This window comes from Zea mays, chromosome 5 (assembly GCF_902167145.1).
Source record: "Zea mays cultivar B73 chromosome 5, Zm-B73-REFERENCE-NAM-5.0, whole genome shotgun sequence".
In the NCBI taxonomy this organism is placed as follows: domain Eukaryota; kingdom Viridiplantae; phylum Streptophyta; class Magnoliopsida; order Poales; family Poaceae; genus Zea; species Zea mays.
Window position 1 is genome coordinate 136247995 of NC_050100.1, and position 16182 is coordinate 136264176.

Below are 16182 nucleotides of genomic sequence, written 5' to 3' on the forward strand. Positions count from 1 at the left end.
GTTCAAGAGGTGGGGTGAATTAGGCTATTCTAAAAGTTCTCACATCAATTAATTCCTACAAAATATCTAGCCTCACCCCTTGTGCCTAATAGTGTTTTCTATCTTATACACAAAAGTTTTACATCCTAGGTTCTAACCCTACACTAGTATGACAATTCTAGTAATATAAATATAAGAAAGCATTACTGAAAGTGAATGCGTAATGTAAGGAGTACGTGTTAGACACACGATGTTTTCTTGAGGTATCGGAAAGATGGCACTCCCACTAGTCTTTGATGGAGCACCCGCTTAAGGTTGTAGCAACACATGATCAGCACAAGGTTTAAGTGCTCTCTACGAGTTGATTATTCGACACTCTAGGATGGTGAATCACCCACAACCGTTTACACCATGAGTCGGTTCATCCACAATCTCCATCTGGAGATCATCAAGTTCTCAATCAACACCAAGTCATCTAGGTGATGTCGATCACCAAGAGTACAAGCAAAAATCTCACTTAATCTAATCAAGCCTAAAGAGGAAGATGGATGCACACTTTCTACTCTATGTACTAATGTTAAAGGATCAAAATACCTAGAGGGCGTGGATAGGTATAATATGAAATTCACAAATATTTTGTAGCAGATTAAATCATGGGTTTCAAAACTTCTGGTCCTAAGTGAAATTTATGGACAAGTTCAAAATTTCGATAAGTACAATTTTTGAGTCTCGGAGGAAGGTAAACTAAGTACTTATAAATCAAAGTAATCAAATACTTGATTGAATTTACCACGTGTGTAGAGTTGTTGTGCGAAGTCAGCTTAGCCTTTTACACGTTCCACCACCTATAAACAATGAAGAGCATGCCTCACAACAAGCAATTACAAGCTGAAAGTCACCTAGAGGGGGGGTGAATAGGCAAATATGAAATTTATAAAGTTTAAGCACAACTACAAGTCGGGGTTAGCGTTAGAAATATAATCGAGTCCGAAAGAAAGGGCGAAAACAAATCACAAGCAAATAGCGAGAGGGACACGATGATTTGTTTTACCGAGGTTCGGTTCTTGCAAACCTACTCCCCGTTGAGGTGGTCACAAAGACCGGGTCTCTTTCAACCCTTTCCCTCTCTTAAACGGTCACTTAGACCGAGTGAGCTTTCTCCTTAATCAAACGGGTCACTTAGACCCCACAAGGACCACTACAAGCTTAGTGTCTCTTGCTTTGATTACAAGTGTCTTGAGAATAAGAATGGGGAAGAAGAAAGCACGATTGCAAAAGCCAAGCGACAAGAGCGACAAATAACACACGTATCACTCTCTCTCAAGTCACTAATCACTAATGATCACTTGTCTCAATTGTGGAACTTGGAGAGATTGGAGGCTTTGATTGTGTCTTGGAATGGATTGCTAGCTCTTGTATTGAATATTGAAGGTTGGAATGCTTGGTTGAAGTGAATGGAGGTGGTTGGGGTTGTATTTATAGCCACCAACCACTTCCTAGCCGTTGCTCCAATTCTGCTGACCGCGGACGGTTCGCGCCCCTGGTCCAGACGGTCCGCCCCTATACATCAACGGCTGAAATCGCAACGGTCAGCAGTAACGACTATATCAACGGCTATAATGCATTAAATGCGTCGTCAGATGTCAGATAAAGGTAGTCGCGGACGGTCTGGTCGTGCACCCCGGACGGTCCGCGAGGACGCTATAATTCATTTTTACCGAACCCATCACCTTCGGGTTTTTCGGTTCCTCACCTACCGGACGATCCGCGCCTGAGGCCAGATGGTCCGCGCGTGGTCTCGGACGGTGCTTGCTTTCCCTCCGGACAGTCCGTAGTGTAGACTTGGGTTTTTGCATTGGTTCTGTCCGAGGGTCACCCTGGTGTCGCGGACGGTCCGCCTCAAGGGCCCGGACGATCCACGCTTGGTCTGTTTTTTCCAAAAAGCTTCTCCTGTCCGGAATAATCTACGGTATTCCGGACAGTCGACTTAGAATAGTTGTAGATGAACTTATGCACCTGTAAAACTTATAATCTAGAGCAAACTAGTTAATCCAATTATTTGTGTTGGGCAATTCAACCACCAAAATCATTTAGGAAAAGGTTTGACCCTATTTCCCTTTCAATCTTCCCCTTTTTGGTGATTGATGCCAACACAAACCAAAGCAAATATACAAGTGCAGAATTGAACTATTTTGCATAAGGTAAGTGCAAAGGTTACTTGGAATTAAACCAATATACATTTCATAAGATATGCATGGATGCTTTCTTCATATTTAACATTTTGGACCTCGCTTGCAGCACTTGTTTTGTTTTTGCAAATGTTTTGGAAATTCTTTTTCAAAGTCTTTTGCAAATAGTCAAGGGTATATGAATAAGATTTTGAGAGGCATTTTCAAGATTTGAAATTTTCTCCCCCTGTTTCAAATGCTTTTCCTTTAACTAAACAAAACTCCCCATCAAAGAAATTCTCCTCTTAGTGTTCAAGAGGGTTTTAGATTTTAGATAATAATTTTGAAGAGGTTATACCAATTTGAAATTCTATATAAAAAATAAGATACCAATGAAAAACTTTCTTTTAATACAAATTTGAAAGACTACATTTTTGAAATTGGTGGTGGTGCGGTCCTTTTACTTTGGGCTAATACTTTCTCCCCCTTTGGCATAAATCGCCAAAAACGGATACTTGTGAGTGAAATATAAGCCCTTAATCCAACTTTCTCCCCCTTTGGTTCATAATATAGGAGTGAAGATTATACCAAATTGGAGAGCGATGTGAAGCGACGGCGAAGGATGAATAATTCGATGGAGTGGAGTGGAAGCCTTGTCTTCGTCGAAGACTCCATTTCCCTTTCAATCTATGACTCAGTATGAAATACACTTGAGAAACACATTAGTCATAGCACATGAAAGAGATATGATCAAAGGTATATAAATGAGCTATGTGTGCAAAGAATCAATCAAAGTTCCTAGAATCAAGAATATTTAGCTCATGCCTAAGTTTGGTAAATGTTTTCTCATATAATGGCTTGGTAAAGATATTGGCTAATTGTTCTTTGGTGCTAACATATGCAATCTCGATATCCCCCCTTTGTTGGTGATCCCTCAAAAAGTGATACTGAATGGCTATGTGCTTAGTGCGGCTGTGCTCAACGGGATTATCCGCCATGCGGATTGCACTCTCATTATCACATAGGAGAGGAACTTTGGTTAATTTGTAACCATAGTCCCTAAGGGTTTGCCTCATCCAAAGCAATTGCGCGCAACAATGGCCTGCGGCAATGTACTCGGCTTCGGCGGTAGAAAGAGCTACTGAGTTTTGCTTCTTTGAAGCCCAAGACACAAGAGATCTTCCCAATAACTAGCAAGTCCCTAATGTGCTCTTTCTATCAATCTTACACCCTGCCCAATCAGCATCTAAATATCCAATTAAATCAAAAGTGGATCCCTTGGGGTACCAAAGGCCAAACTTAGGAGTATGAACTAAATATCTCAAGATTCGTTTCACGGCCCTAAGGTGAACTTCCTTAGGATCGGCTTGGAATCTTGCACACATGCATACGGAAAGCATAATATCCGGTCGAGATGCACATAAATAGAGTAAAGATCCTATCATCGACCGGTATACCTTTTGATCTACGGATTTACCACCCGTGTCGAGGTCGAGATGCCCATTGGTTCCCATGGGTGTCTTGATGGGCTTGGCATCCTTCATTCCAAACTTGGTAAGTATGTCTTGAATGTACTTCATTTGGCTAATGAAGGTCCCCTCTTGGAGTTGCTTGACTTGAAATCCTAAGAAATACTTCAACTCCCCCATCATTGACATCTCGAATTTTTGTACCATGATCCTACTAAACTCTTCACATGTAGATTTGTTAGTAGACCCAAATATAATATCATCAACATAAATTTGGCATACAAAAAAATCATTGGCAATTGTTTTAGTAAAGAGAGTGGGATCGGCTTTTCCAACTTTGAAGCCATTAGCGATAAGAAAATCTCTTAGACATTCATACTATGCTCTTGGGGCTTGCTTGAGCCCATAAAGCGCCTTAGAGAGTTTGTAAACATGGTTAAGGTACTCACTATCTTCAAAGCCGGGAGGTTGCTCAACATAGACCTCCTCCTTGATTGGTCCATTGAGGAAGGCACTCTTCACGTCCATTTGATAAAGCTTGAAGCCATGGTAAGTAGCATAGGCAAGTAATATACGAATTGACTCAAGCCTAGCTACGAGTGCATAGGTTTCACCGAAATCCAAACCTTTGACTTGTGAATATCCCTTGGCCACAAGTCGGGCTTTGTTCCTTGTCACCACACCATGCTCATCTTGTTTGTTGCGAAAGACCCACTTGGTTCCTACAACATTTTGGTTAGGACGTGGAACTAAATGCCATACCTCATTCCTGGTTAAGTTGTTGAGTTCCTCTTGCATCGCCAACACCCAATCCGAATCCCTTAATGCGTCTTCCACCCTGTATGGCTCAATAGAAGACACAAAGGAGTAATATTCACAAAAATGAGCAACACGAGATCGAGTGGTTAGCCCCTTTTGAATATCGCCGAGTATGGTGTTCACGGGGTGATCTCTTTGTATTGCTTGATGGACTCTTGGGTGTGGTGGTCTTGGACCCTCATCATCTTCCTTGTCTTGATCATTAGCATCTCCCCCTTGATCATTGTCCTCCTCTTGAGGTGGCTCCTCTTGATCTTCATTTTCATCATCTTGAGCTTGATCCTCATCTTGGGTTGGTGGAGATGCTTGATTTGAAGATGATGGTTGATCTTGTGCATGTGGAGGCTCTTCGGATTCCTTAGGACATACATCCCCAATGGACATGTTCCTTAGCACGACGCACGGAGCCTCTTCATCATCTAGCTCATCAAGATCAACTTGCTCTATTTGAGAGCCGTTAGTCTCATCAAACACAATGTCACAAGAAACTTCAACTAGTCCAGTGGACTTGTTAAAGACTCTATATGCCTTTGTGTTTGAGTCATAACCAAGTAAAAAGCCTTCTACAGCCTTAGGAGCAATTTTAGATTTTCTACCTCTTTTAACAAGAATAAAGCATTTGCTACCAAAGACTCTAAAATATGAAACATTGGGCTTTTTACCAGTGAAGAGTTCATATGATATCTTCTTGAGAATTCGGTGAAGGTATAGATGGTTGATGGCGTAGCAAGCGGTGTTGATTGCTTCCGCCCAAAACCGGTCCGAAGTCTTGTACTCATCAAGCATGGTCCTTGCCATGTCAAGTAGAGTTCTATTCTTCCTCTCCACTACACCATTTTGTTGTGGCGTATAGAGAGAAGAGAACTCATGCTTGATGCCCTCATCCTCAAGGAAGCCTTCTATTTGTGAGTTCTTGAACTCCGTCCCGTTGTCGCTTCTAATCTTTTTGATCCTTAAGCCGAACTCATTTTGAGCCCGTCTCAAGAATCCCTTTAAGGTCTCTTGGGTTTGAGATTTTTCCTACAAAATGAACACCCAAGTGAAGCGAGAATAATCATCCATAATAACTAGACAGTACTTACTCCCGCCGATGCTTATGTAAGCTATCGGGCCGAATAGGTCCATGTGGAGTAGCTCGAGCGGCCTGTCAGTCGTCATGATGTTCTTGTGTGGATGATGAACACCAACTTGCTTCCTTGCTTGACATGCGCTACAAATCATGTCCTTCTCAAAATGAACATTTGTTAGTCCCAAAATGTGCTCTCCCTTTAGAAGCTTATGAAGATTATTCATCCCAACGTGGGCTAGTCGGCAATGCCAGAGCCAACCCATGTTAGTCTTAGCAATTAAGCAAGTGTCGAGTTCAGCTCTATTAAAATCAACTAAGTATAGCTGACCCTCTAACACTCCCTTAAATGCTACTGAATCATCACTTCTTCTAAAGACAGTAACACCTATATCCGTAAAAAGACAGTTGTAACCCATTTTACATAATTGAGAAACAGAAAGCAAGTTGTAATCTAAAGAATCTACAAGAAAAACATTGGAAATAGAATGGTCAGGAGATATAGCAATTTTACCAAGTCCTTTGACCAAACCCTGATTTCCATCCCCGAATGTGATAGCTCTTTGGGGATCATGGTTTTTCTCATAGGAGGAGAACATCCTTTTCTCCCCAGTCATGTGGTTTGTGCACCCGCTATCAATTATCCAACTTGAGCCCCCAGATGCATAAACCTACAAAACAAATTTAAGTCTTGTTCTTAGGTACCCAAACGGTCTTGGGTCCTTTCACATTAGAAACAAGTACCTTGGGTACCCAAACACAAGTCTTTGAACCCTTGTGTTTGGCCCCAACATATTTGGCGACTACTTTGCCTGATTTGTTAGTTAAAACATATGAAGCATCAAAGGTCTTAAATGAAATACTAGAGCTAGATGCCTCACTCTTATACATAAAAGCATGATTAGAGCCAGAGTGAGACTTCCTAGAGTGAATTCTCCTAATTTTGTGCTCGGGATAACCGGCAGGGTATAAAATGTAACCCTCGTTATCCTGAACCATGAGAGCCTTGCCCTTAACAAAATTAAACAATTTCTAAGGGGCATTAAGCTTGACATTGTCTCCCTGTTGGAAGCCAATGCCATCCTTAATGCCTGGACGTCTCCCACTATAGAGCATGCTTCTAGCAAATTTAAATTTCTCATTTTCTAAGTCATGCTCATTAATTTTAGCACTAAGTTGAGCTATGTGATCATTTTGTTGTTTAATTAAGGCTATGTGATCATGAATAGCATCAACATTAATATCTCTACATCTAGTGCAAATAGTAACATGCTCAACGGTAGATGTAGAGGGTTTGCAAGTATTTAATTCAACAATCTTAGCATGTAAAATAGCATTCTCATCTCTAAGATTGGAAATAGAAACATTGCAAACATTTAAATCTTTAGCCTTAGCAATTAATTTTTCATTCTCTATTTTAAGGCTAGAGAGAGATGCATTCAACTTGTCAATCTTAGCAATTAAATTAGCATTATCATTTTTAAGATTAACAATTGAATCATTACTAATATCTAATTTCTCAACCTTAGCAATCAATTCATTTTCACATCTAAGGTTGGAAATAGTGTCATGACAAGTGCTTAGCTCACTAGTTAACTTCTCACATTTTTCTACCTCCTGAGCATAAGCATTTTTAACTTTAACATGCTTCTTATTTTCTTTAATTAGGAAGTCCTCTTGGCTATCCAAGAGTTCATCCTTCTCATGAATAGCACTAATCAATTCATTCAACTTTTCTTTTTGTTGCATGTTTAAGTTGGCAAAAAGGGTGAGCAAATCATCCTCATCATCACTAGAGCTAGCCTCATCACTAGATGTTGCATATTTAGTGGAGGCTCTAGATTTTACCTTCTTCTTTTTGCCGTCCTTTGCCATGAGGCACTTGTGGCCGACATTGGGGAAGAGAAGACCCTTGTTGACGGTGATGTTTGCGGCGTCCTCGTCGGACGAGGAGTCGGTGGAGCTCTCGTCGGAGTCCGACTCCCGGCAAACATGGGCATCGCCACCCTTCTTCTTGTAGTACTTCTTCTTCTCCTTACTTCTCCCCTTCTTGTCATCGCCCCTGTCACTATCACTTGATAATGGACATTTAGTAATGAAATGATCGGGCTTACCACACTTGTAGCAAACTTTCTTGGAGCGGGGCTTGTAGTCCTTCCCTCTCCTTTGCTTGAGGATTTGGCGAAAGCTTTTGATGATTAAAGCCATCTCCTCATTGTCGATCTTGGAGGCGTCGATGGGGAGCCTACTTGACGTAGACTCTTCTTTCTTCTCCTCCGTCGCCTTGAATGCAACGGGTTACATTTCGGGTGTGGAGGAGGCGCCTTGCTCGATGATTTTCTTGGAGCCTTTGATCATCAATTCAAAGCTCACAAATTTTCCTATCACTTCCTCGGGAGACATTAGTTTATATCTTGGATCACCACGAATTAATTGAACTTGAGTAGGGTTAAGGAAAACGAGTGATCTAAGAATAACCTTGACCATTTCATGGTCATCCCATTTGGTGCTCCCGAGGTTGCGCACTGGGTTCACTAATGTCTTGAGCCGGTTGTACATTGCTTGTGGCTCCTCCCCTTGGTGAAGCATGAAGCGACCGAGCTCCCCCTCGATCGTTTCCCTCTTGGTGATCTTGGTCACCTCGTCTCCTTCGTGCGCGGTCTTGAGCACGTCCCAAATCTCTTTGGCACTTTTCAACCCTTGCACCTTATTATACTCCTCTCGACTTAGAGAGGCGAGGAGTATAGTGGTGGCTTGGGAGTTGAAGTGCCGGATTTGGGCTACCTCGTCCGAGTCATAGCCTTCATCCCCCACGGATGATTCCTGCGCACCAAACTCAACAATGTCCCAAATACTAGTGTGGAGTGAGGTTAGATCATGCCTCATTTTATCACTCCACATACAATAATCTTCACCATCAAAAACCGGTGGTTTGCCTAGTGGGACGGAAAGTAAAGGGGTGCGTTTGGAAATGCGAGGATAGCGTAAGGGGATCTTACTAAACTTCTTGCGCTCATGGCGCTTAGAAGTGACAGAAGGCGTGTCGGAGCAGGAGGTGGAGGGCGACGAAGAATCGGTCTCGTAGTAGACCACTTTCTTCATTTTCTTCTTCTTGTCGCCACTCTGGTGCGACTTGACGCGGGGAGGTGACTCCTCCCTCTTCTTGTTGCCGGACTCCCCCGATAGAGCCTTCCCGTGGCTTGTGGCGGGCTTCTCGCCGGTCACCATCTCCTTCTTAGCATGAGCTCCCGACATCACTTCGAGCGGTTAGGCCCTTAATGAAGTATCGGGCTCTGATACCAATTGAAAGTCTCCTAGAGGGGGGTGAATAGGCAAATCTGAAATTTATAAAGTTTAAGCACAACTACAAGCCGGGGTTAGCGTTAGAAATATAATCGAGTCCAAAAGAAAGGGCGAAAACAAATCACAAGCAAATAGCGAGAGGGTCACGATGATTTATTTTATCGAGGTTCGGTTCTTGCAAACCTACTCCCCGTTGAGGTGGTCACAAAGACCGGGTCTCTTTCAACCCTTTCCCTCTCTCAAACGGTCACTTAGACCGAGTGAGCTTTCTCCTTAATCAAACGGGTCACTTAGACCCCACAAGGACCACTACAAGCTTAGTGTCTCTTGCTTTGATTACAAGTGTCTTAAGAATAAGAATGGGGAAGAAGAAAGCACGATTGCAAAAGCCAAGCGACAAGAGCGACAAATAACACACAGATCACTCTCTCTCTCAAGTCACTAATCACTAATGATCACTTGTCTCAATTGTGGAACTTGGAGAGATTGGAGGCTTTTGTGTCTTGGAATGGATTGCTAGCTCTTGTATTGAATGTTGAAGGTTGGAATGCTTGGTTGAAGTGAATGGAGGTGGTTGGGGTTGTATTTATAGCCATCAACCACTTCCTAGCCATTGCTCCAATTCTGCCGACCGCGGACGATCCGCACCCCTAGTCCGGACGGTCCGCCCCTGTACATCAACGGCTGAAATCGCAACGGTCAGCAGTAACGGCTATATCAACGGCTATAATGCATTAAATGCGTCGTCAGATGTCAGATAAAGGCAGTCGCGGACGGTCCGGTCGTGCACCCCGGACGGTCCGCGAGGACGCTATAATTCATTTTTACCGAACCCGTCACCTTCGGGTTTTTTGGTTCCTCACCTACCGGACGGTCTGCGCCTGAGGCCGGACGGTCCGTGCGTGGTCTCGGACGGTGCTTGCTTTCCCTCTGGACAGTCCGTAGTGTAGACTTGGGTTTTTGCATTGGTTCTGTCCGAGGGTCATCCTGGTGTCACAGACGGTCCGCCTCAAGGGCCCGGACGGTCCGCGCTTGGTCTGTTTTTCCAAAAAGCTTCTACTGTCCGGAATAATCTACGACATTCCGGACAATCGACTTAGAATAGTTGTAGATGAACTTATGCACCTGTAAAACTTATAATCTAGAGCAAACTAGTTAGTCTAATTATTTGTGTTGGGCAATTCAACCACCAAAATCATTTAGGAAAAGGTTTGACCCTATTTCCCTTTCACAAACTACAAGTTACAAGCACATGGAGACATAAGATTATCTCGAGGTTCAGCCACACCACAAAGTTGTGCCTATGTCCCCATTGTTGAGGCGACCACAATGGTCTTTAGAGTCTCTTTCAACTCTCATCTTTCCTAAGCGACCACAAAGATCAGGCCAAGATATTCACTAGAATGAATGGGTAATACAAACTTCCTTGGGACCCTTTACAATCACAATTTCAAGAGTGACAAATGGGCAACACCTAACTGGATGGGTTAAATTAACCCAAGAGTACAAAATTGAAAACAAAATCACCGGCAAGTGTCATATGAGCTCAAAGGATGTGTTAGGGGAGTGCCACTAGCCGAAGGTCCTCGAGCTGATGAGTTTTAGTTATTTCTAAGTCTGTTACAGGACCGATAATATAAGCTTTAGATGATGGACACCTTCATGATATAGAAGAACAAAGTGATAGCTTCAACAACATGGAATAGTTGGAGCGAGTAAAACAAGACAAAAAAGTTCTAGGGTGTGTATAACATGCCTCTAGGAGGAAATTACATCTTGCCCTCGTATAACTCTATAGATCATATGCGTAGGGATTGAGGGTGTGAATGTAAACTCATACAGAGTTGTACATTGTGGTATCCCTATAAATAAGTGTGTAGTGCCCATGTAGGGGACACTTTTTTTTATTATTATTTTCATGTGCTCTCGCTACAATCGATACGCTCCGTCTCCAAAGCTATTCGAGCAATCCTACCTTTGGATGTTATCTGTGTGTCTCGAAGGTAATACATTGTAACAAGCTTGTAACCATGAAAACCATAATATAAGGTGATGAACATGATTTACAATCTTCTTATTTGTATGTTTTGTTTTGAATGTCATTTGCCTTTACTTAATCTTCTCCCAACGCTTCACCCATCTCTTCATGAGTGAGCAAAGGGGAGAAGGTAATGTCGATCTAATTGTGTTGCCTAGTTATGGATCGTTGCAGGAGCCTTGACAGGTGACCAACGAGATGAATCTTACTCAATGAAATCAATATAGAACACAATGCTCACTTCAAATTCACACACAAGATGGAATATTTACAAGAGTGAGAGAGCTATGTTTTTGTCTCAAGGTAGTTGAGAGTATTCAAAATGGCAAAGAGAGCGAGAGTAGCAAAAAGTACAAGCACAGTAAAAAGATATGAACATCTGAAGAGTAAAGAATTCGCAACAAAATCTCCCTCATTGAAAATTCTGGCCATAGGTGACTAGATGTTTTGACCAGGGAAAGGTGGAGTCACTATGCATACGTTTGATAAACAAGAGCAAGGAATTCTTCCACTATAATAGAGGAAGTTAGTGTCATTAAGGTGGAGTGGGATAGATATATCCATTTGTCCCATTCTTAATAGTATCAACTCAATGGCGGTTAAGCCAAAAGTTTCAAATGAGCCTCTGACTTTGATACCAACTGAAGGGAACATTGATACCTAAGAGGGGATGAATTTGGCAATCTAATTTCTTATCTTAAACTATGGCATCTACTTTTCCTTTAATCAAAACCTATGCAGATAACCAAGCGTTCATATATGCAACTAAGGTTTTGACTAAGTTTTGTTATATCTACCGCAAAAAGAGTATTGCAACCTAGGTTTTAGACCTATCCACTTGCCTATAACTAAGCAAATATGATAATGGGCATAAGCAAGGAAACAATACAAATGTGGAAGGTTAAGCATGATAGAGATACAAAAACTTCTGTTGATGCACTGGTATTTGTTGGTCATTGCTTTTGATTCCTGAGAGAAACCAAAAACAAGGGAACACAGATGAATTCATTCTTCCTTCTCCCTTTAATAAATCCCCTTTGAAGAGATTGATTAAAAGAATTGTCACACCCGGGTTTTAGGGGCACCAAACCCGGGCGTGAATCATCACCAAGCGTGTGCTGGGACCAAGTCTCACACATATGATGACTCATGGTACAGAAACGAATGTCACATCATTAATATATAACGGGGTTCTATACAAAATAGATAAATAGTTACATAATACAAAGACAATGATCCAGCAACCATAGTTGACTGGGAGACGACGACTAAGACCACTCACGAACTCATCACGACATCCTTCACATGTCTCATCCTGTGGTACCTGTCCTTGACTTGGGGGGATGTGAGTACAACAAGGGTGAGCTCACATACGTTCATCGCTCAACAAGTTGTGGGGAATAATGTGCATGAACTCACCAAAGGTGGGAGCTCATGTGAAGTGTAAGGTTTACCAAAGGAGATGGTTAAAGTTGAGCATTGCTTTTAAAGTTGGTCAAAATTTTATTAGCAGTTATTAAGTATAAGTAGATACCGATTGAGAGCACCTAGTGTAGGATTACGGGGAGGCTACGCTAGCGCAAAACAAAATTTTCAACCCCATAATACCAAGAACTACTGCGGTTATAGGTCATGGAATTACCACTAGACGCGCAGAGCAGCGGAAGACGTCTCGATGTAGACGAACGCGTTGAGCAGTGCCGTGCAGTCATCGGCGTCCTTCACGTCCTCGCACGGTTCGTCCTAGTGCTCCAGATGCAGCACCTCCGAGGTATCCACACGTACAGGGAGGAAGCGCCGTGTACCGAACTGCTAGGTTCACGACGGCGGCTTGGCGAGGGCGAGAGGTGAGCGGCGGCTGCTCGTTTGCTGGTGGCAAATTAGGTTTAGCCTAACCGCGCCCCCGCCCCTCATTATATAGGCGTTATGGTGGGCTTCTGACACCGAGGCCCATCATTAACCCTAAAGCCCAATCTAATTTCGGATCTAATCCGAGTTAGGCTTCCTTCCCCTTAAGTGTGTGACCCTATAGGTTCACGTACAAATAGACATAGCCCGAGTACTCTTACTTGGCCCAATAATTGACAGCGGCCTCTAGCAAGACATGTCAACTCCTATGCGCACGTAAAGATCATATCAGACGAACCATTGCAACATTACGTACATGCTGTTCCCTTTGTCTCACGATATTTGGTCTGGCTCTAAGCTGACCTCTCTTTCTCGATACTGTGAATTGGAATCCTTTCAATGGTTAACTCTTAACCCTAGCACGGCCATGCATTTCTTGATCCAATCACTCGAGGGGCCCAGAGATATCTCTCTCACAAAGAGAGGGACAAATTCCATCTTGACTGACCATGCCTCATAGCATGCTTCCTGACAAACCCAAAACTACCTTTATAACTACCCAGTTATGGAATAGCGTTTGATAGTCCCTAAGTAAGTCAATTCACATCTGAAGAACATGCGACAATCTCAGGTCTAAGGATACAATATTCATGTTGCAAAAAAGAGAACTATATTACAATATCTCACGTTGGGTCGGTCCAGCCTCATGTCATACATGCACCCACATTATTAGTTTAACATCTCCATGTTCATGACTTGTGAAATGTAGTCATCAACAAATACATGTGCTAGTCATCGACTCTGACTAGGGACATCATTTAGAATAACCATATAAGTAAAGAATCTCACAAACAATTCACATAATTGCTAATCAATACAAGGTGCCTTCCATGGATATTCAATTAAGCAATATATATATCATGGATACAAAGAAATATGCTCATCTCTATGATTATCTCTAGGGCATATTTCTAACAGTCTCCCACTTGCACTAGAGTTAATCTAGAAGATATCTAATACCCATAGATCTCATGTGTGCCTCATGCTTAGGTTGTGGAAGAGGTTTTGTCAAAGGATCAGCAACATTCAAATCCGTATGTATTTTGCATATCTTTATCTCACCCCGCCTTATGAATTCCTGTATGAGGTGAAACTTCCGCAGTACGTGTTTGTTTTTGTGGTGGTTCTTTGGCTCCTTAGCTTGCGCAATAGCCCCATTGTTGTCACAGTAGAGGTTCAATGGACTAGAAGCATTATGAAACACACCAAGCTCGATGAGGAACTTCCTTATCCAAACACCTTCCTTCGCAGATTCAGAAGCTGCAATGTACTCGACTTCTGTTGTAGAATCAGTCACAGTCTCCTGTTTGGAACTCTTCCAACTAACAGCACCACCATTTATTGTGAACACAAAACCTGATTGCGATTTTAACTCGTCTGGGTCAGTTTGGAAGCTAGCATCGGTGTAACCAGTTACAACGAGCTCCTCCTTACCCCCATATACCAGGAACATATCTTTAGTCCTTCTTAAGTACTTAAGAATGCCTTTTACCGCTGTCCAGTGATCCTCACCTGGATCAGCCTGGTATCTACTCGTAGCACTTACAGCGTATGAAACATCTGGGCGTGTACTTATCATGACATACATGATTGATCCAATTGCTGAGGCGTATGGTACCTTACTCATGCGCTCCCACTCATTAGCCGTCGCAGGACATTGCATCTGGCTAAGGTGTTTACCATGTGACATAGGTATGAATCCTTTCTTGGACTGTTCCATGTTGAACCGTTTCAAAACCTTGTCAATGTACGTATCTTGACTTAATCCTATAAGCCTCTTCGACCTATCTCTATAGATCCTTATGCCCAAAATATATGCTGCTTCCCCTAAGTCCTTCATAGAAAAACTCTTTCTCAGTGAAGCCTTGACGGACTCCAGCATAGGAATGTCATTCCCAATCAATAATATGTCATCCACATACAAGATCAGAAATACAACAGCGCTCCCACTTTCCTTCTTGTAAACACAAGCTTCTTCTTCATTCTGATGAAAACCAAGCCCTTTGATCACTTCATCAAAACGAATGTTCCAACTCCGAGATGCTTGCTTCAACCCATAAATGGATTTCTGAAGTTTGCATATCTTTCCAGCATTGATTGGATCGACAAAACCCTCGGGTTGTATCATATACACATCCTCATCTAGGTTTCCATTAAGGAAAGCTGTTTTGACATCCATCTGCCAAATCTCATAATCGAAATATGCGGCAATAGCTAGAATGATCCGAATAGATTTAAGCATCGCTACTGGCGAGAATGTCTCGTCATAGTCAACTCCTTGAACTTGTCGAAAACCCTTTGCAACAAGTCGAGCCTTATAGATGTGAACATTTCCATCCATGTCTTTCTTCTTCTTATAGATCCATTTGCATTCTATAGGTCTAACACCATCAGGCGGGTCAACCAAGTTCCAAACTTGATTTTCTCCCATGGAATCTATCTCGGATCTCATGGCGACATGCCATTTCTCGGAATCTGGGTCCATCATCGCTTCTGAATATGTTGCAGGTTCGTCGTTGTCTAACAACAACACTTCCCCATTGCCCAACAATAGCACTTCTCCTCGTGCCTCGCGAAGCCTTGCTGACCTTCGTGGTTGTGGTGGTGATTCTCTTGCCATAGACGTCTCAACTTGTTCTGCTACATTAGCATCACTTGTTGAATCTTGTCCCACTGGCTCATCCTGAACTTCTTCAAGATACACCTTTTGTTTACTTTTCTCTCTTTTGAGAAACTCTTTCTCTAAGAACACACCGTTCCGGGCGACAAACACTTTGCCCTCTGACCGGTGGTAAAAGTAATATCCTAAAGTTTCCTTTGGATATCCCACGAACATGCCCTTGTCCGATTTTGGAGTGAGTTTATCTGACTGAAGTCGCTTGACGTAAACCTCACAACCCCAAATCTTCAGAAAAGACAAACTGGGAGTCTTCCCAGTCCACATCTCATATGGTGTCTTAACTACGGACTTAGACGGTACCGTATTTAGTGTGAAAGCTGCTGTTTCTAGAGCGTATCCCCAAAACGACAAAGGTAGGTCCGACTGGCTCATCATTGATCGAACCATATCCAATAAAGTCCGATTACGTCGCTCAGACACGCCATTCCTCTGAGGCGTTCCAGGCGGCGTAAGCTATGGAACAATTCCACAACTCTTTAGATGATTGCTAAACTCATGACTCAAATATTCACCTCCACGATCTGATCGCAGTGCTTTAATTTTCTTGCCACGCTGATTTTCTACTTCATTCTGAAACTCTTTGAACTTTTCTAAGGATTCAGACTTGTGTTTCATTAAGTAGACATACCCATATCTACTAAAATCATCAGTGAAGGTTATGAAGTATTGAAATCCTCCCCTAGCTGTCGTACTCATTGGTTCGCACACATCAGTATGTATGAGTTCCAATAAATCTAACGTCCTCTCCGGTA